At 35.0% G+C, this 26115-nt stretch overlaps 1 protein-coding gene across 7 annotated transcripts in view; it reads left to right on the forward strand.

Annotated features, from left to right (window-relative positions):
• LOC105385515 overlaps window positions 1-26115 on the forward strand; it is a 128559-nt gene that overhangs the window by 22143 nt on the left and 80301 nt on the right. For all 7 annotated transcript variants that reach the window (XM_038111289.2, XM_038111290.2, XM_038111291.2 and 4 more), the window contains one exon: window positions 20631-20657. The gene's annotated coding sequence lies outside the window, so the exon portion shown is untranslated. The remainder of the gene's footprint in view (window positions 1-20630; window positions 20658-26115) is intronic.

Genomic DNA, 26115 nt, shown 5'->3' on the forward strand with positions numbered 1-26115 from the left:
GTTGGGTTAGTTACAAATTAACGAAACGTAAAAAAGAATTTAGGAAACTTTGCTTTGGAAGTAATAAAGCAAGTCTTCTTATCGGGCCGTAAAAGTGCTAACGTGTGATTAACAAACAAACCCTTAACTTAATTACGGAAATTCTCCGAAAGGTCCTATTATTAGTCCAAAACCAACATGACATAAAAAGAACAACCAACCATGTATACAAACTGATAGTACGGCCACTTAATATTATCGCAATTGCATGTACTTAGGTACATATTATGACATAAATACTTACATAGGTATGTAACATAACATAGACTTGGTCTCAAAATTGAATTATTTCTTACTTAAGTTAGTGTTTTTTTTGTGTGAAAATTTATTCGGAGCCCGCTATAGCTATTGAACTGTTCTGTCACTCTCTGACAGAGAACAATTTGATCTTTGACAGAGAGTATCGTAGGGTTACCCTGTCGTGAGCATAGGATTCGATACTATTTTCGAATCTACACGAAGGGTCACTTTTACCAAACGCTAAACGTATTTAAATCAAATTTTAAATACATTTTGTACTAACTGACAGACGTATGACAGGCTACTAAATACGTTTAGCGTTTGGCGAAATTCCACCTAACATATGGAAAAAACAAATGTCACTTTTGGAACTAACTTTGCCTTACATTTTGACAGTGACAGTTGACGATACGCAACGTTAACGGAGGATCGAAACTTGTGCTCACGACTCAGGTTTCTAGACTGTAAGTACAGTGTATACATACAGGTTGGGTAAATTGTTATACCCTGAAAGTACATAGTTAGCAGCTGTGTAAGATATATCGGTACGTTGCTTTAATGTACAATTTTATTATCTAACCCGATAAATCATAATTATTATTAAAGCAAAAAGATACTTCACGAACAAGTATATCTTCGTACTTTTTTTGTAAAGTCGGTTCGACGGTTGAACCGAGGCGAATCAAGGATTTAACATGAACGTAATAATATTGAAGGTAATCTTTGATTTTACGCTTTTTAGTTTCACAGTCTGGTTTGTGATTTTTTAAGAAAATAATTCACTAACCATTTTTAGCAAAAAGTAGGTTTTGATGAGTTTTAATCATTTTAAACTCAGACAGAATGTATTAAAAGCATTCTTCCGTATATTTATTAGTAAATTACAAAACTAAAATGAACATAGAACAACTAGAATGTAGATGTAGATCCTTCCAATGGGTTTCCTCACAATGATTTCCTTCACTGCAAGAGAGCACGTGCATGGTATCAATGTACTGATATTTCCTGGAATAGTGCGAATAGAAAATAAATAAAATTTGAGTAATATTTTGTGAATGAACTTGATAGTCTGATGTCCACGGTGACAAAGAGTAGTCTGGCTCAAGTTTTTGTCACTGATATGATAATAAGAAGAGTTAAATACACTAACCTCTGGAATAAAAATGTGTACAACTTATCAATGAATAATATTCAAGTTCCTACTAAGTAATTCATTTATCTTATTATTATTATAATAATACGTATACAGTCCTTGCTGCGCTCCAATTTCGGTGTTATTACGTCGTGTAAATTAGCCAGATGATTCAAATTAAATGATGATGTTTTTTTTAAATATCCAAGGTCACACACGAGGCCTCAACTTAAGTATAACTTTTAATATGAAACTTATAACAAACATCTCATGAAAACAGACTTATAACAGGTTATTGTCATATTCCATAATTGGCAGACGAGTTGGAGATGGTAGAGTTGTAGAGTTGATATCATATCACACAACACAACATACAAGACCTGAGTACAAATACCAATAATATCTGTTCCGGCCGGGAATCGAAACTGGGATCTAAGGTGTAGCAGTCTGGGTCACTATTGTCACTAACCACTAAAGCATCACGTTATCAATATGGTATGATATTATTATAATGTAACATAAATTTGTTATTAAGGGATTCAGGGGGTGCCTTTTGACTTATTCTTATTACTATACCTACTTACCATATTTGCCACGACCTGTATTATATAACCTGATACTGCTACATAATATATTAAATAACCCACAAAAAATAAGAATAATGGTAGGAGAGAAATTTAATAAGATATCTATTGTTTTCACACTTCTTCTTCTTCTTCTTCCTTGCCTTATCCTTATTTAGGGTCGGCTTTGTTGGTCATGTCACGCCATTTTACCCTATCCTCTGTCATATCCTCATTCACTCCACACTCTCTCATATTTTCTTTCACGCAATCAAGCCACGTCTTTCTTGGTCTTCCTCTCTTGCGCCTTCCTTCGGGTCTCATTTCCAACACTTTCTTTGTCACATAATCATCTTCTCTTCTCATGACATGCCCAAACCAAGAAAGACGATGGCTTTTCATCTTCTCCACTATAGGAGCCACTTTCATACTTCCCCTTATATACTCATTTCGTATTCTATCTTTTCTTGTAACACCACACATCCATCTCAACATTCGCATCTCTGTCACATGCATCCTTTTCTCATCGCATACTTTGGTTGCCCAGCACTCAGCCCCATACAACATCACCGGCCTTATGACGCTTTTATATATTTTGCCTTTGATCTTAATTGGCATCTTGCGATCACACGTCGTGCCGGTGAGTTGTTTCCATTTCATCCATCCTGCATTCATTCGTCTCGTCACATCCCTGTCAATACTTCCATCACTCTGTAGAAGGGAGCCGAGGTATCGGAAATCCTCACCTACTGCCAGTGGCGAGGTACCCAGAGATATCGACGCAGCTGAAGTAGGCCCTCCGAATTGACAGAACATATATTCTGTTTTGGTCCTACTCAGTCTCAATCCCACACTCTCTAGGGTATCTCGCCACTGGTTCAGTTGCACCTGTAATTCATCCCCACTCTCATCGACAAGCACGATGTCGTCTGCAAAGAGCATGCACCAGGGCGCCTCCTTCTGAATTGCAGATGTTAATGCATCCATTACCAATAAAAATAGGTATGGACTCAGGGATGAACCCTGGTGCACGCCTACTCTGACCTCGAACCTGTCGGTGACCCCGACTGCGGTGCGGACCTGTGTGTTGGCACCTGCGTACATGTCCTGAACAATACTTATGTACTTTACGGGTACACCCTTGTTCTGCAAGCACCGCCACAACAGGTCTCTCGGGACTCGATCGTAAGCCTTCTCAAGGTCAATGAACACCATATGCAGGTTTCTTTGTACAGCTCGAAACTTTTCCATCAATTGTCTCACTGCGAATATGGCGTCCGTTGTACTCCTTCCAGGCATGAAGCCAAACTGGTTTGCCGATACTGTCGACTCCCTCCTAATCCTACTTTCGATAACCTTCTCATACAATTTCATCGTGTGTGCCATCAACTTAATTCCCCTGTAATTTCCGCAATCTTGAATATCTCCTTTCTCCTTATAAATTGGCACCAGATAACTCCCTCTCCAATCAGTTGGTATTGACTCCTCTGCGAAGATTTTATTGAAAAGATAGGTCAACCAATAAATACCATCATCTCCCAATAATTTCCAAACTTCTACAGGTATGTTATCTGGGCCAACAGCCTTCCCATTTCCCATTTTTCGTAATGCAAGCTTGACTTCCCATTCATTAATCTTATCTACCATTCCTAAATTAAGGCCCTGCGGTTCCGGTAAACCAACTCTATCATTCTCTACATTCAGCAATTGTTCAAAGTAATTCTTCCATCTCACCTTTATTTCTTCATCTTTTGTTAATACTCTTCCATTCTCATCTTTCATACATCGTATCTGAATCATATCTTTTGCATTTCTTTCCCTATTACGCGCTAATCTAAATAGCGCTTTCTGTCCTTCCGGCTTTTCAAGTTGTTTATACAGTTCTTCTTGTACTTGGGACCTTGCAATCGCCACAGATGTTTTAGACTTCTTCTTCATAAGCTGATATATTTGCCTTTTCTCTGCTCTTAATTGGTTATTGTTTTCACACGTTACCCATTTTCTTATTGTCTATTTCCTATCTATGTGGTTGTCTGGAAGAGATTACTTTTAGTAATAAGGCCGCCGATTGTACTATTTCTTTTCTATGTTTGTAAAACTGTTTCTGTGCAATAAAGAATATTTTATCTTTATCTTATCTTCATCTAGGGTAGATACATCCATTAAAAACAGTTATATAAACCATAACTAACACTCGTAAAACATGGAATAATTAGTATTTTAATATGAAAAGGTTGTTTCGCCATTAAAGGTACTATAAAATAGTTATAGTTCCATTTACTTAGACGTTCATGTGATACAAATTGCATTCAGAGCATTCTCGGCAGGGGAAATTACGTTCCATAATCATCGTCAATAATAAAATGTTACTGTAATCTGGTTCGATTCCCGGCCGGCACTTCCCGCAAGGAACTACAAGCTTCATTATTCTTATCGTGTCGGTGAAAAATACGAGTACTTGACTAGGGTTTGTCACTGTGGTGTCAATTTCTCCATAGTCGGTTAGAGCATAACCAGGTATTAGTGGTTGACTTTTGACACATCTGTCAAGAATTTTATATGGAGATGACGTATAATTGATTAACCAATCCCGGTCAGTTAGGCAACCGACTATGGAGAAAAGTCACTCAGATTAGCGTCAGTCGCTGGCTGCCCAAGGTCAGTACCAGACAATATGAATTTATTTAAAAACTAACAACATAAGGTAGTGGCTGTATGAGGAAGGCCGAGTACCGGAGTGGTGTGGCGCTCCTTGGGAGAGGCCTATGTCCAACCATGGATGGTTTGGCTGGTGATGATGATGATTATGACGACACAACATAACACACAATGCAAGAGTAATCACAACAAGCGGCATTTCCGCTAAAAGCGAACTCTTCCAGGCAATTGGATGTGTAAGGAACAGAGATGACATGACATTTCTATGGATCCTTTTTTGCATCGTGATATGTATAGATTGGCAAGTTGCTTGGCGACCCTCCTTGCGGGGTGAAAGACGCGGAGGGGACGAGGTACCCAAGACGACAGCGGATAGCGGGAGGGTAGCGGGGAAGGGCAACGCGTGCACTGCATGTCATTGTTACGGCAGTCTCGGCCGCGCAGCCGAGGCGGCCACATGTCTTATATAGTCTGTCATAATTTGAGTGCGACCCACATGAGATCATTGATCCTGAGACCATTAGTCTTAGGATGAGTGTTGAGGCCTTTTTAATATTATCATTATATTATTATTAGGTATCTATAATTCGTCAACAAAATAACGTTAAAAACAACAAATCGTATAATGTCTCAATATAGGGGCTTCTTGTAGAACAGCTTACCGGATCAGTCATGCTACGCGGCTAAAGGTTGGTACTGCGCAGTCAGATACGAAAATGTAAACAACAAAGACGAAGAGTCCATATGACAGTGCGTCAGTTGTCAGTTATTGTAACTAGGAAAGCAACCAAAATTTATGTGATTTAATGAAAGTAATTAATGAGCAAAACACAGAGAAAAATTACAAAATTGATGAAATTTTGAAAGAAAATGGTCATATCGTGCTTCGCCTACCCCCATACCACCCGGAATTAAATCCTATTGAACTTGTTTGGCGGTACGTGAAAGGCGAGCTCGCAAGAACGTCGATTGACTCTAACTTAGAAAAAGAGATAAAAGACTTAGAGTTGCTTTTCTCTAATTATTCGCCTAAAAAGTGGAGAAATTGTGACGACCATGTCATAAAAAATTGAGACGAATATTATAAATCTGATAGAGTATTTGACGATGTATTGGACAGGTATGTTATTGTTTATTTATAATTTATTGTAAATTAAACATAAATTGGTTTTTGTCTTAGATTTATAATTGAAGTTAATGAAAACGATGATGAAGATGAGGATGACGACGACGATGAACAAGTTCAAACAGAGAGTGAACATGAAAGTGACATGGAAATTGATTTATAAAATAAAACACTTTTACATAAATAAATTCAAATTGGTAGATATTCTGAAGGTAAACATCCAAATTTTAATGCTGTCAAACTATAAATTTTAAGCTAAATATGACATTTACGGGAACACTCATAGAATAAAATTTTACTTACGTCAGAAATAGTTACTAGCTATCGCGAGATTAATCCGGGCACACTTTTCTACGTGTGTAGCATGTCGTGCTACCTCGCCCCCGCCACTTCTTTCACCCCGCAAGGAGGGTCGCCAAGTAACTTGCCGCATTATAGAAATCAATTACTATATAAGTGCAGTACAATATATGTGTAGGTACTGTGTTCAGTAAATAAACAATTTATCTGTCTAACTAAAATATCTAATAGGTATTTGACCACGTCGGAAATGCAAACACCTATTACAAAGGGTACAAAACTACAAACATAGTTTGATCGACAAAATTAAACATTACTCACACTTAAACTTTATTATAAAAGGTAACTTAGTTTTTTACTCTAAAATTAATGGAAGATTCGTGAGTAATTATATCAGTAACGCGCACGCATCATATCGTGAGATATCCGTGTTGAAAAATATGATAAACTGTACATTTCAAAACATCATTATGTTGTTTGTATCGCTCTATATATTTTTTGCCCTATCTACTTATGTATTTTTTTAAATAAAATATTTATTTTTTGCTTTTATTCCTTATTTTATTTTACCTCTGTTAAACTTATAAACCGCCTTTTCTTTTATGTTAGCTTACATACAAAATGGATATGGTTCTTGGCTAAAATTGTCCAGTTTGACCAGTAGATCATGTGGTATGTAAAGCGTGTCATTTACACCCAATATAAGCAGAAAAGCTATAAAAAGATGCTTAAAAGGCAATCCACCCTAAACATAGTAAGCATCATTAATGGATCAAAAGTAGGTAGGTATGCTAAAGAAAAACTCAAGACAAAAAACCTTCCAATAAAATCGTGATAGGAGTAACCTTACGGCGGTTATGTTTGTATGACTAATGCAGGAGGGTTTATACTTTAGGAAGTGATTATCAGGTGGCGTTACTCTGATGATCATCATTATGCGGTCATTGGGTTTGTACTCGTTCAACTAAGTTAGTGAGTCTCCATGTTAGAACAAACACATATGCGACACATTCGCGATTTTTGAAATTCTGATTTCAGTTTCGGACTTACGAGTATATACAGGGTGTCCCAAAAGTCAACGTCATCCCTTAAAGGGCTGATAGGTCAGCTCATGAGAGGCCAGAATATCACAATATGACCTTAGTAAAAACTCGATAATTTTCGAGATATTGACACTTTTATAAATTTGCTGAAAATCGACACCTTGGATCAGTTTTTAGCGTGCCGCCGGTACAAAAATCCATATTGTTAGAATTTGTTTGGTGTTGCATCACCTTTTATAGCGCTGCTATTGATCGCAGTCAAAAAAATATCGAGTAATGCTGTATGTTTAAAAAAAACACGGTTTCCAAAGTTATAAAAGGTAATCGTATTTTTTTATAAACAACTTTGACTCTACATACTGTAAAAAAAATATACCACGCAAACCTGGCACCTTATTTGAAAAGATTGTTCATCTAATGCAGTTTCCAAAATGGTATGAAACGTTGCTATTGTTTCAATTGACAAAAAAGTTATTGCTATTTTAGTACAAAACGACCTCGATGTAAAATCGTTTGAAGGAAATTTATCTGACTGAATTTAGTAAGGGTAAGTCATGTTGGAATGAGTAAAAGTAAAATAGGTGGTGTGGCCGGGAGTGGGAAAAGAGACTACGTTGTCACAGTTACTTAAAAAAACGCATTTTGAGTATCTTTCTCGAAAAAAGTGGACTATAGCAACTCCACATTCCCCATAAATGTAGCGCATGGTAACGTACATTCCTGAGTAGTGCTAATGTGTGATATTGTACAAGTAAAACGCGTACATTGTACACCCACAGTATCCAAAAAAGTGACAGATCAGTTTGTCATTAACATTACCTCTAATTACTTGTTATTTATTTTAAAGTTATTGTTAAACAAAACCAAACTCTCAAAATTATGATTATGACCATTAATGAGTGTTATTTTTTGCTGATTATGTACTTAATATAAAAATGTGGTGTTATAATTTTGAGAAATAAAAATAAAAGTCAATTAATGTTTTTTTTTTTAAATATGGTGTAAAAAACGCAAAATATGTTTTATAAGAGTTTGGTAAGTTTTTTCTTAGCTATTTTTGCGTCATCTATGTTGCCACAGCTGACCCCACCACCTATTTTACTTTTACTCATTCCAACATGACTTACCCTTAATAAATTCAGTCAGATAAATTTCCTTCAAACAATTTTACATCGAGGTCGTTTTGTACTAAAATAGCAATAACTTTTTTGTTAATTAAAACAATAGCAACGTTTCATACCATTTTGGAAACTGCATTAAATGAGCAATCTTTTCAAATAAGGTGCCAGGTTTGCGTTGTATATTTTTTTTACAGTATGTAGAGTCAAAATTGTTTATAAAAAATACGATTACCTTTTATGACTTTGAAAACCGTGTTTTTTTTAAACATACAGCATTACTCGATATTTTTTTTGACTGCGATCAATAGCAGGGCTATACAGGGTGATGCAACACCAAACAAATTCTAACAATATGGATTTTTGTACCGGCGGCACGCTAAAAACTGATCCAAGGTGTCGATTTTCAGCAAATTTATAAAAGTGTCAATATCTCGAAAATTATCGAGTTTTTACTAAGGTCATATTGTGATATTCTGGCCTCTCATGAGCTGACCTATCACCCGTTTAAGGGATGACGTTGACTTTTGGGACACCCTGTATAACATGCACATGTAGGTTTCGGATTAGTATACCCTTTTTGCAACATCCTGTATACAGTAGCATGCTTTTAGCATTAAGTCCATCTGATTGTATACATTATAACTGTTGCAAAGTGTGCAAAGTTTAAATAAATGAAACATTAAAAAAATATAAAATGAGAAGACGGCTAATCGAAGGTACGACGGGTTTAGTACCAATATTTGAAAGCGTGATGATTTCTACATAATATTCATAATTCCTTCACAGTTCATTGAAATAATGATTTGTTGTTTAAAATATTGTATCACTGTGTGTTATCTCTATCTATTTATGACTAATGTGTTTGGATTTTTTATTGGATAGATCCTGCATTTTTGTTTATAATACATCATTATAAGTACCTACCTAACATGCTACCTGTAACCGTCTGATTGCATCATTAATATAATCATGATTCAATGACTTCATTATTTGTTGAATGTTTTTTAAAGATAATTATTAAAACTTTAAAGTACAGGGGAAAATTTCTATAGGTTCCATGTAAAAACGCACAAAAATCTGAAAGACTGGTACAACACCGACACCACATCCTTGTTCCGAGCAGCAGTCTCGAAGGAAAGAATAAGCCAAATGATTACCGACCTCCCATAGGAGATTGTATCCAAAGAAGAAGAAAACGCACATCCTGTAACAATCCATTTCAGGACATGAGCCTTGTCCAAGATATGGGTTATTTCCGTAATCTACAAGCGTGAAAGATGGGTTAGAGATAATCATTGGACGGCTTATAATTAAATCTCCACTAACAACTTTTAAACAACAAACCAGAACAACAGATTAAAGTCGATACGAGACAAATAAATGAATTTGTTCCTAAATCTATTGTTGAAAACCAGTTTAAGTGTCTCGTAAGAAAGTCAGTAGGTCTGTCTGTCTGTCTGTGCATTCTAAGTCACATGGCGCGGCGTGGCGTGATGATAGAGGCCTTGGAAAAGTCAATTTTGGTTGCAAAAGTGATTCGTCTTCGCATTTTAGTTTATAATATCGACAACGGTGGATGTGCAAAAATGACCAAGCGACATTTTTTTCTGATAGTTTATTATGTAGGCGTATATAGATATTGAGTATTTATTAAGTAAGTACATAAAAAAAGATCGATCATTACAATGGAAGTCAAAGAATATTCCAGAGACGCGTAGATAAGATGAATATCTTTGAATATATTAAGAAAAACTCTATTGTTGTTTTATAAAGTACATAATTAATATCATATTATTATTATGTATAAGTAAGACAAGTTTCCTTTACAGTCCATGTAGTGGGTGGACCTGATAATGTTGATGAGTCTTGTTTTTAAATTATGTTATTAAAGATCCGCGGAGAAAACAACATATAAAGAATAATGTAATGTATCATTTTGCAACATAGGTAAGCACCTAGATAACATTATGGGTCTGTTTCACAATGTCTGGATAATGGCTACCTGTGGAATAAAAGTCATGCTATTATTCTCTGTAATTATGTTTAAGACAGTGACAGCATGTCTTTTATCTCACAGGTTTTCCAGTCATTGCGAAACAGGACCTTAATGTACGTACACTCACGGGCAATGAAAAGGTTCCACTGAGACAAACACCGAATTCCTCCTAAACGGAAAAGGCTAGCTTAATAACGTCTTCTGCAACATTATAGTTCATTTAACAGGGCATCAGGATATTACCTACTAAAAACTATAATATATTATTTTATTAAATGTTTAAAAAAATTGGGGTCGTTTGGTGTCGGCATTTTGTGAGTGGAACTATTTCATTGCCCGTGAGTGTATTAATTCAATATAACATTGTTGCTGTTTTCGTGGTAAACTAAGTAGGTAGATATGGAGTGATACTGGCAGATAGTGGATGGATGAGGACGGCCGAGGACAGAGTGTTGTGGCGCTCCTTGGGAGAGGCCTATGTCCAGCAGTGGACGATTACAAGCTGATGATGATAAAAGAAATCAGTAAGTGTAAAATCATATTATAACATGGCTTCACAGTCGCAATAACTCATATCCTTACCTGTAATTAGGATTATAATGAAGCACATAAATTTAATTGCTTTATGAATACCAGAAATTGTTTGTATCTTCGAAAGAAATACGCACGTGAAGATATGCGCAGTATTTTATACATATAAATAGGTACTATGTATATTATATACCGGTAAATAGTAATGCATTGTCATAGTGGTCGTTTTACGTTACTATCTACTTATCCCAAATAAAAATCTCCGGAATCATAAATCGTAAAGTAAACTCGTTGACATTTTAGGTGGGTGTGGGAACAAAATACAACGCTTTTGGAGCTTTTGGATTATATATAGTTGGACATAGGTCACCTCTAATACCAACATAACCTCCCAATTTGGGAAATGTATGTTAATGAATGGTTCACTGGTAGAGAATGCTACTAGCATTAAGTTCGACTTTGTACCAATTTAGGTACTTTGTGCAATAAATAATTTAATCATAATGAATAAAAAAAACGTAGTTTACCAATGCGTGTCAGAGATTCTTAATATTATTATGTTTATATACTTAAGTACATGTTAGATAGATTCATGATTATCTTATAAGAAGTGTTGCACGGTAGTCTACAACAAAATCCAGCGACTCTCAAGTCTCATAAGAAATAAACGATGTGACTCCTACTATTGTAAAATTTTGTGACCTTATGACAATTAAGAGGCACATTATTCGCCTCTAAATAAATAAAAAATGGTATCGGTTGAGACTTAAGAGCGGTGATCCACGAAACGTGTCTGACAACACTCTCAATTAATTCAGCTTTCAGACACACATCTCAAACTTCTAACACTCTTTTTCGCGAACGGTTAATCTATTTCAAGTTTGAGAACTGCTGCTCTACATACTCTGTGGTGAGGTCTATGCGTCATGATCAACAGACTGACCTCCTTACATTAATTATAGGTGTTATAGATTTAGTTGAACTAGTTCATTCTGAACTTGGCTTAGCACGCGGTGTGTTGATCATCGACTGCAAAAGAGAGGTGCTATACGCTTAGATTAACAATATACGATGTTTTCAAAATTGGCAGATTTTAAAAACAATATACACAAAGTTTTCAGAAATTAACTAGATAATTAGAATTAATTTGTTATTATGTTTGGATTACTACATATTTGCATTAACTATACCATATTTGCACAATATTAGCAACAGGTTGCTTCCTAAATCATTACAGAAATATCTTCTTTTTTTTTCTCGTAAACATCACTTTACTTCCACTATCAAATCACCAATCATCGCACTTCTAGATTTTGAACTGTAATAACAGTACTATGTTAACATACTTGTAGACAATGTTGTGGGATGTATATTAACATAATTATATTTAATCTAAGTCTACTTAGTAAGTTTTAATGTACATCTGTTTATTGTCTCAAATAAATAAAAATAAAAATAAAAATAAAAATAAAAATAAAAATAAAAATAAAAATAAAAATAAAAATAAAAATAAAAATAAAAATAAAAATAAAAATAAAAATAAAAATAAAAATAAAAATAAAAATAAAAATAAAAATAAAAATAAAATAAAAATAAAAATGGTATGTCACATACAAAAACAAAGCAAAAAACTTTCTGCATCTTGTTTACTGTCCAACAGTGTTAAGTTCAACCTAATGACAACCATTTTAACAATGGATAAAGCTATAAATCTTCTAACCGAACTAATTCAAAATAAGAGCTCAAGGTAGAAGTGAGTGTTACTTGTCGAGACGTTTCTTTTTTACTCACACTCAATCTTGTTGGTATATTGTAAATCTAAGGTAAGCCTCGATAAAATATTATTATATTTATGTATCTATCCAACCCTTGACCCTCAGGAACAGACTGCACTGTGGTGGCATATTCAATACACAATACAATAAATACACTTTATTAAATTTGCACCAAAAAAGAAAACAAAACTTTTTAAAAAATACTACAAAAAGGCGGCCTCATTGGTTATAGCAATCTCTACCAGACCACCTTTGGATGGAAGAGATGTGTGTCTATATATACGATTGTGAGGAAAGTAGTTGTGGTGCAAGTATATACATATAAAAATATATACTACTTAAACAGTATACACTAAGGGCCAATTGCAGAAACAAAATCTCTATTTAGTGTCAAATTTTATATGGACTGACGTTTCTTAAATCGAGATTTGACACTAAATCTAGATTTAATATGTTTCTGCAAGTGGCCCTAAATAAATAAATAAAACAACAATATAAAATCTCTTTGGCTGACTGTACATAGTACAATGTACGCCGCATTGACCGGATCGTGACCAGTACAGAAATGTCCTAATTGCCAATATCCGAGGCTCTACAGATGGAAAGATAACCACAGAGGTCGATATTTATATACCGATGGCTAATTCACACAGATAACAATCGGATATGCCTACTGTCAGAGTAATTAGTTATTGATTAACTGTATTGTATGTTTTAATTAATTTATTATGGCCTGATTTTTTATTCTACTTAGGTACAGTGTAAGGCAGATAAATCTGACCCCTCTCAGAAGCATTGTTTGTTACTATGAGAGGGGGGTCAGGTTTCTCTGCACATGACCGTACATAACATATTCATATACATATACAGTCACGTAATACGTCACGAGCCGTATCGCCGTTTTTTAATGAGTACAACTAGATGTCAGGTTTCCTCACGAAGTCTTCCTTCACCGTAAGAGTACGTGGTATAATTGATTGTACCTACTTACTTAAATTCCTATTTATAAAGAATTTAATGGTACCCACCTACATGACAGGATTCGAACCCACGGCCTCACGAATATAAGATCCGAAACCTACTTTTAATTCTTAGATTAGCACGAAAAAAAACAAAAGTTCAATCCGTTTGTATCCTAACTAATATTATAAATGCGAAAGTAACTGTGTCAGTCTGTCTGTCTGTTACTCTTTCACGCCGAAACTACTGAACGGATTTGAATGAAATTTGGTATACATACGGTCTAGACCCTGGGAAAGAACATAGGCTACTTTTTATCCCGGAATTCCCACGGGAAAACTTTTTAAGGCGAAGTGAAGCGCGCGGGGACAGCTAGTTAGCTATAATTTATGAAATAATACATAGTTTTTATAGTTTTCCTTGTGCAAGTAAATATTGGTCACAGGTTATAAAGTTTATAATTAGAAATAATACCTACGTAATAGTACGTATTGTATAGGTACTTAAGAGTTGCATAAGAAGGGGAAACGTTTAGCCGAAAAGAAAAATAAAGTTTCCGAAGATTCGTCTATAAATCAAAAAGAAACAGCTTTTTTTACTTAGATGATAATAATCTTGTATTTCCAATAATATTAGAGCAAATGTTATTCATAATATACTCCTGTGTCACCCCCTTTCGCATTACTGTACCATTTTTGCAATTGCAACACATAGTTTTACAATAAAAGCAGAATCTGTCTAGCTGCTGAACTTTTGTAGTCGATTTAACGTAACGTCCATCGTACGCGACGGACGGATTGCATTCAGTATTCTTTGTATAGAGATTCACACAAGTCCACATCATCGGCCGACGCCGTTTCTCCTTGCATTTATGACAATCCGTTTGGGCCGATACGTAAGTACGATTTACGATACTGTTTGTGGACGCTTACCTCTCGGCCTTAAAATAGCCGAAGTTAGCCGAACACTAGCACATCCCTAGTTGGCAATAGAGTATAGTAAATCTCGGAATGCTATTGTTTTTACTGCACGTGCCGCTGATTTTACTGCTTTGTGCTCGATCAGGCCTTAATTAAATAGTTTATGGTTTACACAAGTTCTCTTATCTTGATGGTGGTCAGTACTGCTGTAAGCATTGTGTTTGTGATAAACTCATGTAAGTACTTAGAATGGCTAAGGCCCAGCTAACCCACCTATGGGTTCCCTACGCAATTTCGAAACCCTATTTCTAGAAATTCGTTTCCAAAATGACGGTTTACCGATAGATTAATATAGCGAACGTTTATTTATCCAACACCCATTCACTCGATGGTTCGTTTTACCGAAAATTATTTTATCGAAGTAACATTTTATATTTGGTCGTTGTATCGAAAATACTAATAACTATTTCACGGGTTATTTTCTATCAATCATTAATTTATAAGTATTTTCAGTATTAAGTAGATTATTACGATAATAATAAGTAGGCTTTTGGATGTATTTGTAGGTATAAGCAAAAAACGATTCTTAATTTATAACACTTTTTATTAATATAGGTAAACTTATAGTAGATTATAGCATAATAGTATAACAAAAAAAATATAATTATAAACAAAGAAAAAACCCGACTGCACGCTAAAAAGATGAAAACCAGGGACCAGCAGAGGGTTCACCATTTAGCTGAATGTTACTTAGAAAACGGCCTTGTGTGGCGGTCAAGTTGGTCCCCGCCTGCGATACTTTCCATTAACATTGGGACTTGTTTTTAACCGACTTCGAAAAAGGAGGAGGTTCTCAATTCGTCTGTATGTATGTTTTTTTTTTTTTTTTATGTATGTTCATCGATTACTCAGCCATTTATGGACCGATTTTGAAAATTCTTTTTTTGATGTATTGGGTTGAGCTCAGGGGTGGTCCCATTTTTTTTTCAGAATTTTATTCCACCCCCAAGGGTGGGTAAAGGGGTAAAAACAGGGGTATAAATTTCCATTTTGGGCACTTATCAACCGATTCTTATGAAATTTATAACGTAAATATTGTTATTATAACAAAAAGATATGATGGTGACCTTGAGCTGATCTGATGATGGAAACGGAAGGCAGTCAAGGGAACTCCTCAACGGTATATAGCAACTACCTCGTGTTTGGGCTCGAATGATTCGTATTAACGAGTAGGACATATTGGTATCATTTGCATCTTACTTTTGATTGATAATTATTGCAAATAAACTAAAAATAACAAAATAAAATAATAATTTTAAAAAAATTAAAAACCGACTTCAAAAAACCACTAAAACGTAAGAAATAATTTAAGGTTTAGACCAATCCTAGGTCACAGTATAAATATACCTAAGCAGGTACTGTTCTTTTTTGAAGTTGGTGCCATATTTCTTCAGATTAACTACTTTGTCACTGCACCAACATCAAAAAAGAACAGTACCTGCTTAGGTATATTTATACTGTGACCTAGGATTGGTCTAAACCTTAAATTATTTCTTACGTTTTAGTGGTTTTTTGAAGTCGGTTTTTAATCATCTTTTTAGCGTGCAGTCGGGTTTTTTGTTTGTTTATAATTATATTTTTTTTTTATTTGTAACTTTTTAGTTGTTTTTATTTTATGAAATTTTACGTCAGTAGTCGGGTTTTACTTCATGAACATTTTTTTATTTCAATAATTTTGGTGTTGTTATTTAAATACCTACAATATGCATATTTTTGTAATTTGAAAATCAAGCCCTTTCATTTGATACCCCACACGGCATAGTTGGAAAATATTTTTTCGATTATCACATTATGTCCTGTAGAGGGCGCTATGTACATTTTAATGGAACGTCACATAGCCTATAACCATTGCGCCATCAATACGCTTCTAACAATACCTCATACATCAAAATCTATCAAGCCGTTTAGGCTACAGGAGGGAACAAAGAAACAGACAAACATACATACATACAATTGAAAAACATTACCCTCCTCCTTCGGCAGTCGAGTAATAATAGTAATTCTGACCGATTCTAATAGTATTTCGAGAATATAAAGCACGGCTCAATTGACTATCGAGATAATAAAATTCGGTAAAACGAACCATCGGTAAAAAGGTCGTCGAGTAACCAAGCAATCAGGGAAACAAGTATTCGCTATATTAATCTATCGGTAAACCGTCATTTTGGAAACGAATTTCTAGAAACACATTAGGTATGTATTTACTTACTTCGGTCATCATTATAAATGTAGACATATGCCTCTATCTGGTGGTCAACCACTCAAAAGTACATTTATATTTAAGCAAAAATATAAAAACGTATAAAATTCAAATACATTCAAGTAACTATAAAATTTATTAATAATCTTTTAATTTAATTTAAAATATGATTTTAAAAAATAGAAATTAATAATAATAAGTACATTAGCGCACTTAGGTAAATTTTTCATTGGTCAACTACCGTACCACCATTAGCAATTCACAATCCATAAGCAGCGTCGCTCACCTGTCAAACATCTGTCAGATCCATACAAATTACGTCAGATTTGACAAGCGGGATTTAGTATTACTAATGTTTGGTAGTGGTAACACCCCACAGTTCCTCACTCGACTTTAGCTCTACTGAACAATAAATCAGCCTATCACAGCTCTACTCAAGTTCTGCTTAAAAAAGAAACGTTGCTTCCCTAAGCGTCAAAAAGTCACCAGCTCAGCATCTTCTGTAGACAATAAAAGCCACAGCGCTGGTGTAAGAAATTAAGTATTACCCGCCTAAAATAACAAGTCAGAACCTACACGTATTCTGTAATACAATACATGTTGTATTTGTTCGATAATTACCCGCATTATTATGTACAATAAAGTGCAATTTGGCGCCGTGTCAGGGCCCAACCGGCCGGTGGGACGAGGACAAACACTTTCCTATAATCAAATTGTTGCTTTGTGGTAATAGACCATACCTGTACAGGGTGTTGCAAAATTAGTATACTAAGCCGAAACCTACATGTGCAGCATGGTATATCTAAGCCCGAAACTGAAATCAGAATTTGGAAATTCGCGAAAAAAATGCTGCACATGTAGCTTTCGGCTTAGTATACCCTTTTTGCAACACCCTGTATATTACGATGGTATGGCTATTTAAATTTACTATGATAAAATATGTAAGTTTATTAGTTACATACTACATAGTACTTCTTTTACTACTTATAGTTTTGGATGTATTTTAAAATTATTATTGAATTAGACGTTCCCGTGAGCTTAGCTTCGCCCTCTAAAGATTGTCTGTAGATTGTCAAATAAAGTTTTATTTTTGTTGCTTTCTTTTTTCTTTTAAAGTTTTTCCGTTGGAATACCGCGATAAAAAGTAGCCTATGTGTTAATCCAGGGTGTCAGCTAACTCCATAACGAATTTCGTTAAAATCGGTTCAGCCTTTTTGACATAAAAAAGTAACAAACATACACACATTCATACACACATACTCACAAACTTTCGCATTTATAATATTAATAGTAGGGAAGGGGTGGGCAAATCTGTACTCTTTTAGAACTACGATGACATTCTTCTTCTTCTAAAAACGTATGCAATGCCGATGAAGTGGACGCACTTGTGTGAATTTCTGTGCATATATGTAATACTGAATGCGATGCGTCCGTTGCGTACGATACCGAAACGTGGATGCTTAACTTAAGGGACCGGTGTTATTATGTCACTAAAGGCAGCATCATCATCATCATCAGCCAATAATCATCCACTGCTGGACACAGGCCTCTCCCAAGGAGCGCCAAAACACTCGGTCCTCGGCCTTCCTCATTCAACCACTACCGGTCTAAGGTCTTCGGTCCAGCAGGCAGGAGAGCGTCCCACGCTGCGTTTGCCTGTTCGTGGTCCCCTTTCGTGCATGCTGATATTTAAATTTAAAATCTAGTTCTTAAAAGCTAATATTTACTTACATATATAACTGCCGTTATGTTCTTAGACCACTAAGAGTATAGCCTCCCGACTCCCGACATTGCATAGCTCAATTACTTAGCTAATACATATGTATTTATATCTAAGCGCTATGTAAATGAAATACTGTAGCAAATGCAAATGTCTCGAGTAAATTGCACAGCCAATAGATATGATTACAATAATTTCAGATGAATCGCCATCATCCGGATTGCATACGAATGATGTTACAAAACGCATCTGGCCATTGAGATATAAGTATTACATTTAAATACGCAAAGATTTATTATAATAAATCTCTGCGTTGAAGCGTTCGTAGTCAAGCTGGCTGACCGTGACCGAATTTAAGTGGTTCTTTTCTGGACGCTTCCGTGCTTCGGTTAAGCCGTGGGTCCCGGTTGCTGCTTCGGCAGCAGTCGTTAAGCCTAGTCAGAGGCCTTCGGGCGGCTTGAAAACATCTGACAGTCGGGTTGCCCACTTACCCGACAACTTCAGTGCATTGTACTCATTCAAAAAACGGCGATACAGCTCGCGACCTATCACGTGAGTACAAATGTACAGCGAAAAGCGGGTGACTCGCTTCTGAATACCCCATCGGGGATTACAGTCGTGAGCATATGTATACTGTATGTTTATTATAATATTTTTTGGGATGATTATATCGATCGGTATTGCGCATTATATCGATCGGATCGCGGATTATATCGATCGGTATTGTACAAAGACCCCAAGGGTCTTACCATCAACATAATAATATGCTAAACGCTGTCAGTCATTGAACGAGGTTTTATGTTTTTGATGAGCAAATGACTATTCAAAGTTAAATAGATGTTCTTTGTTTCTACACAAAAACAGGACACAATTAATTTTGATTTTATACAAAGTTGAAAAAGGCGGTCTTAGTTATCACTTAAAGCTATCTCTGCCTGACAACCTTTCGGTTGAAAGACAACCGAAAGTTGTTCAGCATCACGAATCCGAGTCACTCTTTTAAAGCTTGCCGCTTTTGTAACACCCTGTATAATTTTAAATCATACGTGTTTTACGATATGTGGCCTCTACATTGAAAGCAAAAGGAAATTGACTTATAGCTACTAATCAATTTTAAAAGCCTTTTAAGATTACGAAGTCAAAATTTGTTTGCAATACTCTAACAAACACCTTACTTGGCCAGCTATTATAATGGTGGCAAGAAATTGTAATTATTTGGTTTGCTATTGTGTAATATTAGTCAAGGTTCTTTTTGTTTGATTTATAGGATGGTCTAATAACATACATGTATATAATACCTATACCAAATAATTACAATTTAATTTAATTTATTTTATTTTATTACTTACGGAGTGAGGTTTCCATAAGATTATAAATAAATCTAGAAAGTCTATTAAATCTATCTTATTTTATATTATTTATTTATTTATATGATTCGCCAACAAAAAAAAACAACAATTTTTTTTTATTAAAATATACTATGGTTGGTAGTGGTACCTACTTACATATTGAAATGACACAATGGACTACAAACACAATTCAAACAAAACATATTTGAAGAGTAAGGCCGAGGACAGAGCCTTAATTGTGCCGTATTAACAGCCTGTAGCATAATATCAGCTATGTATATCTAAGTACATAATATATATTGTTAAAAAAATACATTATTACACGTTATATTTCACAGTGTCTCTCTCTATATAGAGATGTCTATTACAAAAGCAAGTTATTAAATGTGATGTAACTACTAGTTATTCCAATTATGTTATTTATTTGAACAACATAACTCTTACTATTGCCACATAATAAATATAATGTATACTAGTATAGACTCGATGGTGTAGTGGTTAGTGGCACTGACTGCTATGCCGAAGGTCCCGGGTTCCATCCCCGACTGGGGCAGATATTTGTTTAAAGACAGATATTAAATTTACTTTCGAGTCTAGGCTATATGATGACTACTAACGGCAAGGCATGTGTGTTTGTGTTGTGTGTACAACAGCTGTACACTGTACTATCAGTAAATGTAGGTATATGTGTATTATTAAATGAAAAAATATAGTTACTACACAATACAATTCAGTTTATTGCACAACAGGAAACGTTAATTACAATTTTACATCCAAAACAGGCGGGCTTCCCGCTAAATGCGATTTCACTTTCAAAGTTAATGATGCATGTAAATATCTCCGTACGGTACATAACTATTTTCTTAGCATTAACATGCATTCTTTATTTTGTTACAGGTTTTGGAATCGATAGAAAAAATTAAGGTAAGCCATAACCGAATGGCGTAGTGGTTAGTGACCCTGACTACTGAGCCGAAGGTCCCGGGTTCGATTCCCGGCTGGGGCAGATATTTGTTTAAACACAGATATTTGTTCTCGGGTCTTGGGTGTTGATATTTATATTTAGTATCTATCTATCTATGTATTTGTGTAGATATATCAGCTGTCCGACACCCATAACACAGGTTCTACCTAGCTTGGGGTCGGATGGCCGTGTGTGAGATGTCCCCACATATTATTATTATTATAAGAAGTTTAATATTCCTACTATAATACACTCACGTGCAAAGAAACAGTTCCACTTACAAAATGCAGACACCAAATGGCCCCAATTTTTTAAAACATGTAATGGAAAATTTGAACAAAATATTTACGTATCTGGTTGGTAATATTCTGATGCTCCATTCTATGTACTAAAGTATAGCAGAAGGCATCATTTCGTGAGTTATTTTCGTTTAGGAGTAATTTGGTGATTTTCTCAATGGAATTTTGTCATTGCCCGGCAGTGTATTATAAACGCGAAAGTTGGTAAGTATGGATATTTGTTACTGTTTTACCTGAAAACTACTGAACGAATTTTGGTATGCAGGAAGCTGGAAACCTGAATTAACACATAGGCTATTTTTTATACCGGATTGTGTACGGGAAAACCATTTTCGATGGCTCGTGGGCTTGTCTTGTCTAGTATTGCGTAAATCAATTTGCAGTCCTATAAGTTGAATAAAACATTTTCTATAACGCATTATAAAATATTATGTCAATCAAAAGTGTTAAAATCTCTGCCACGATGAAAGAATAATACCGTCAGCAAAAAAACGCGATGCAAATCCGAATTAGCTTACAATAGGCGTAGTACGGTCGGCAGCGAAGGCGCGAAGCAGATATTATAATGCGTGCGATTTTGACATCGTGTCGTATCGTATAGTATAATAATTATTATGATTATGTTACGAGCAAGTCTATAATTTTGGGTATTGTTGCAAATAACTGGTTGCCAGTTTTTTCATAATATAGGTACGATTTAGGTAGGTAAGTACTTTTTCGCTTTATTAGAGTAAACCACTGAATAAAATTAAATAGAAGGAAATATTTTAATTAAACCTAGATCGGAACCTAATTTCAAATTAGGTATAAACAATGCTGCTGATTAGCTAAGTAGAGATTTTAGAAGATAAAACTTGGTATTTTATATGGCTTTTATTTACATTGAAGTAACCAAGGAAGTGACATTATATTATTTATTTAAAACTATTATATGCCTTATAATAAGACATCGTCAATAGGCTTTACATTTTTAATAGAAAAAAAAAACATTCCTATTAACAACCAGTCATAAGGTACCTATTAACTAGGTGTATTTATATAAAACGAACTACCGTTCTGAACATTTACATTATAACAAGCTTCCAAAGCGCCCACTTTAGCTTCACATGCAAAGCAAAACATTAACAAATGTTCTAATCCATAGATTAACATGTTCTATCTTTAACTAGCTCTTATACAGGATGCCCGGGTTCCGTTAGATAATTGCATATCTGCTTCATTAATGATATGGGGAGATTTGAACCCGCTGAAGTTATAGGGTCTACTGGGGGAAACTGGTTCTGCAGATACGTTGGCGAGGATTAAAAATGCACGGTATTTTATTTTAAGTTTCTTTTTTGTAAGTTTCTATTAGGAATAATTTAATTTAGGTATCATTGAAATATTATACAGAGACATATAGACCATTTTAAGGTATGAATGAATAAAGTAACCTATAACGCCTAAATTCAAAGAAACAAAAACCTACTTGTTACACCTATCTTTTAAGTGAAAGAAAGTAAACATTTTCTCGATGTTAAGCATGACCTAGTTCTGTCCAACATCTCCATTATTGCAAAAAACAATAGCACCCTTGACCAAAACCGGACATTTGATGACACGCCGAATTTCACACTTTGACTGCAACATCGTTTCGTCGCCGCATGTCAATTATCTAAACGCCATTGTCTTTCTAGTGAAAGGGCGAGGCGTGAAAAGCGAAATCTTTTGTAGAAAGTGATTTAACTTTTGTAATACTAAATTATAGGGTTCGTATTTATGTCACATCTAATTATCAGCATCATTATCATCAGTCATTGCGCGTTTTCTGTTGGCAAAAGGCATAGACTACAGGCTGTTGCCAAAGTGATATAGTAAGCCCAAAGGAAGTGACTCAGCTCGCCATTCTGGTAAACTTTTTGTTCCATGACTTTTGGAAATTCAATAAAAACCTCTTGTAAGCTGACAATTCCTTCTATGAATATGAGGGTAAAAATACAGTAGATGTTTCTGCATATTGCACGGAAAACATATAACCCTATGTACTTATTAAGATGCAACTACCATTTGACTGCACTAAATCGTGATATTACAAAGTTTCCGCACAGAACTGGTCGCGGGCTCGCTAAGTACCATCTTCCACTTGAAAACGATCAACTAATGTTGCCAGCCTATGATGATTACGTCAATCAGGAGGAATTAAAAACAAACAACGCAAATTACACCCTATGCCCCAGCAACTTGGGTTCAATTTAATTGGACGATCTAATCTAAAGAAGCTAGGGACTTAAGCAACTGCTCCTATAAAGCCTGTATTAAGCTTTTCAAAGTTAAATATGAGAAATCAGAAAATGAAAATTGCAACTTCCTTGCATAGTCACGACTGCAGGAAAATTGTGGTTATTCTGTAATGCCGTAAGTCTGGCTTGTTACAAGAGAAAATAGCCTCTCTAGCTGAAAGGAGAGAATGTAAAATCGATAAACTGCAGAGATTTGAAGTTCAAAAAAGTTGGATCGACGATTTAGAGTTTTGTTTGTTATTTATGAGCTAGCCTACTCAGAGAAAAGTTTAAAAAAAAGAAGCTGTGCTAATGGTAAGCGAATTTCCAAAAGTCGTAGAACAAAAGTTTTTTTTTTTTTTTATATGTGGGGACATCTCACTCATGGCCATCCGACCCCAACCTAGGCAGAGCCTGTGTTATGGGTATCGGACAGCTGATATATCCACACAAATACATAGATAGATAGATATTAAATATAAATATCAACACCCAAGACCCGAGTACAAATATCTGTCTTTAAACAAATATCTGCCCCAGCCGGGAATCGAACCCGGGATCTTCGGCATAGCAGTCAGGGCCACTAACCACTACGCCATTCGACCGTCAAGTGGTTGTAGATAACCCTCGAGTCACCCGTTTCGGCTTAGTAAACCACTTTTGCAATCACCTGTATGTTCCATAACTCGCATAAAATTCAGTGGGACCGAAACTAAAAACCTCACCAAACATACAACCACAATAATTCATAAACAAAAATTGTTGGTCCAACCGGGAATCGAACCCGAGACCTGTAGGTGTTGAAGCGAAGCCACTACCGACCACAATACACTGCATTGCAACGCAATTGGGTAACCCGATACTTGTATGACACTTTATACTTTTAGCTTGTCATTCCTGACACTTAAAAAAACAGAAAAAACTGAGAGTTGTCTAGGAAAGGAAGTGAGATATTATGCGGTTTTCGATAAGGCTTCTTTTTTTTAATGCAAACTAGTGTATGTGTGATAGTTATCATAGAAAAACAGGTATGTCGACTAGGAGCTAAAAATATATAGGTATTTTCATTGACCATTCATTTATTCTTTCTTTGATCTAGATCAGCTTATAATAGGCACATTTAGCTTGATAATGATTGGTACTTAAACAAACCTTATTGTAAGCCTACTTTCATTTATGAAAACTTTTAAATACTTATAATACTTTTTTCGAATACTTATAATATTTTTTTCGAATACATTCAATTCTTTGGATTCCTTTACCATACAAGCCATCACCTTATGGAATGATCTCCCACTACACATACGTAAAGCACCGTCATTGGCTTCTTTTAAAAGAATGGTAAAGGATCATTTTCTTAGTGTTTAGGTAGTTTTTTTTTTTTTTCCGTTGTCTTATTATTGGAGCTCAGACAAGAATTAATATAATCCTATAAAATCTGATAATTATATTTATGTAGGTATATGTAGTTTATTATATGATATATATGATTGTTATGGGTATATAAGTATAATTTCACGTAAGTATATTGTTTAGTTTGTAGGTATTTATAGTTAATTAATAAATTCTTTAGTACACTTGACCCTATCTGAACATAAATATTCTTCCACCTAAAGGTTGTCTTGAAAAAAGCTTTTAGTGATAAGACCGCCTTTTTTGTACCTATGTGTTTATATTTAAGCTTTGTATAATATTCTATTTTTGTGTACAAATAAAGAATATTCTATCTATCTATTCTATTCTATCTTTTTAGCTCCCATCAATTTCAGTGTAGTTACAAAATTTTGTATAATAGAAAAAAACTTGTAATGTAATTATGTATGGTATGACTTAGAAAATATCACAGTATGTACCTATAGAGAAAAAAAACTATAGCTAGGTATTCTTACTATGATCTTTCGGATTATTCCATGAACAGACAGACTCAAATCACTCAATTTCAGTATTTACTTCAAATTACTAAGCATCATTATAATAAATAAATAAATAAATTAGCTATTCCAAAATGGCAAAATCAATCAAATATCAAGCAAAAAACACTCACCAAGGGTCATTAACTTCAAACACAGTCATGTCAAGCTCGATTAGGTAATCAATAATATTTCACAGAGAAAAATGACATCTGTCAAAGTGTCATGTCATACGAATAACACGGTGAAACATCGCTTATTAGTGCTGTCAAACTTTTGTTTTTTGTTGGCCAAATTATCATGCCGTAATTACAAGTATGAGTAAGTACGTAAATGTCATACTCTTTTGGCTTAAGTATGTTGTTAGTTAGGAAATGTTAGGTTTTATTGCTTAAAGATCTTTCATGTGATTTTTAAATAATGCTCAGATCTTCTATCTACTGACTGTTAGTCTACCTACATAAATGCTTATACTTATATACCTAATTCAACATTAAGTGACCATGAACTGCTTAACCTAGGGTGAATTTATTAAAGAATCACCTATATCCAGAGTATAAATTGCCAATATTGTTTTAAAAAATGATATTTTTAACATTAGATGTGTAAAATTAGTAGAAACCTACCCGATCACTTTTAAAATATTATTTCATAACAAATACAGACATGATATACCTAAACAAAACAGTACGCCGCAGAAACAGAGGCCGCGACTAGGCCAACTTAGTGTGGGACGCCCTCCGGCTAGATGGGGTGACGACTTGCGAAAGGTGGCTGGTTATGATTTGATGCGGAAAGCTAAAGATCGCATCCAGTGGCGTGCGTTGGGAGAGGCCTACGTCCAGCAGTGGACTGCTATAGGCTGATGATGATGATGATGATGATGAGTACGCCGCAGGCTAAACGAATTCTTTGCAAATCCAGATACTTGGTAAAAACTTTGTTCTTATT

This window comes from Plutella xylostella, chromosome 28 (genome assembly GCF_932276165.1).
Source record: "Plutella xylostella chromosome 28, ilPluXylo3.1, whole genome shotgun sequence".
Lineage (NCBI taxonomy): Eukaryota > Metazoa > Arthropoda > Insecta > Lepidoptera > Plutellidae > Plutella > Plutella xylostella.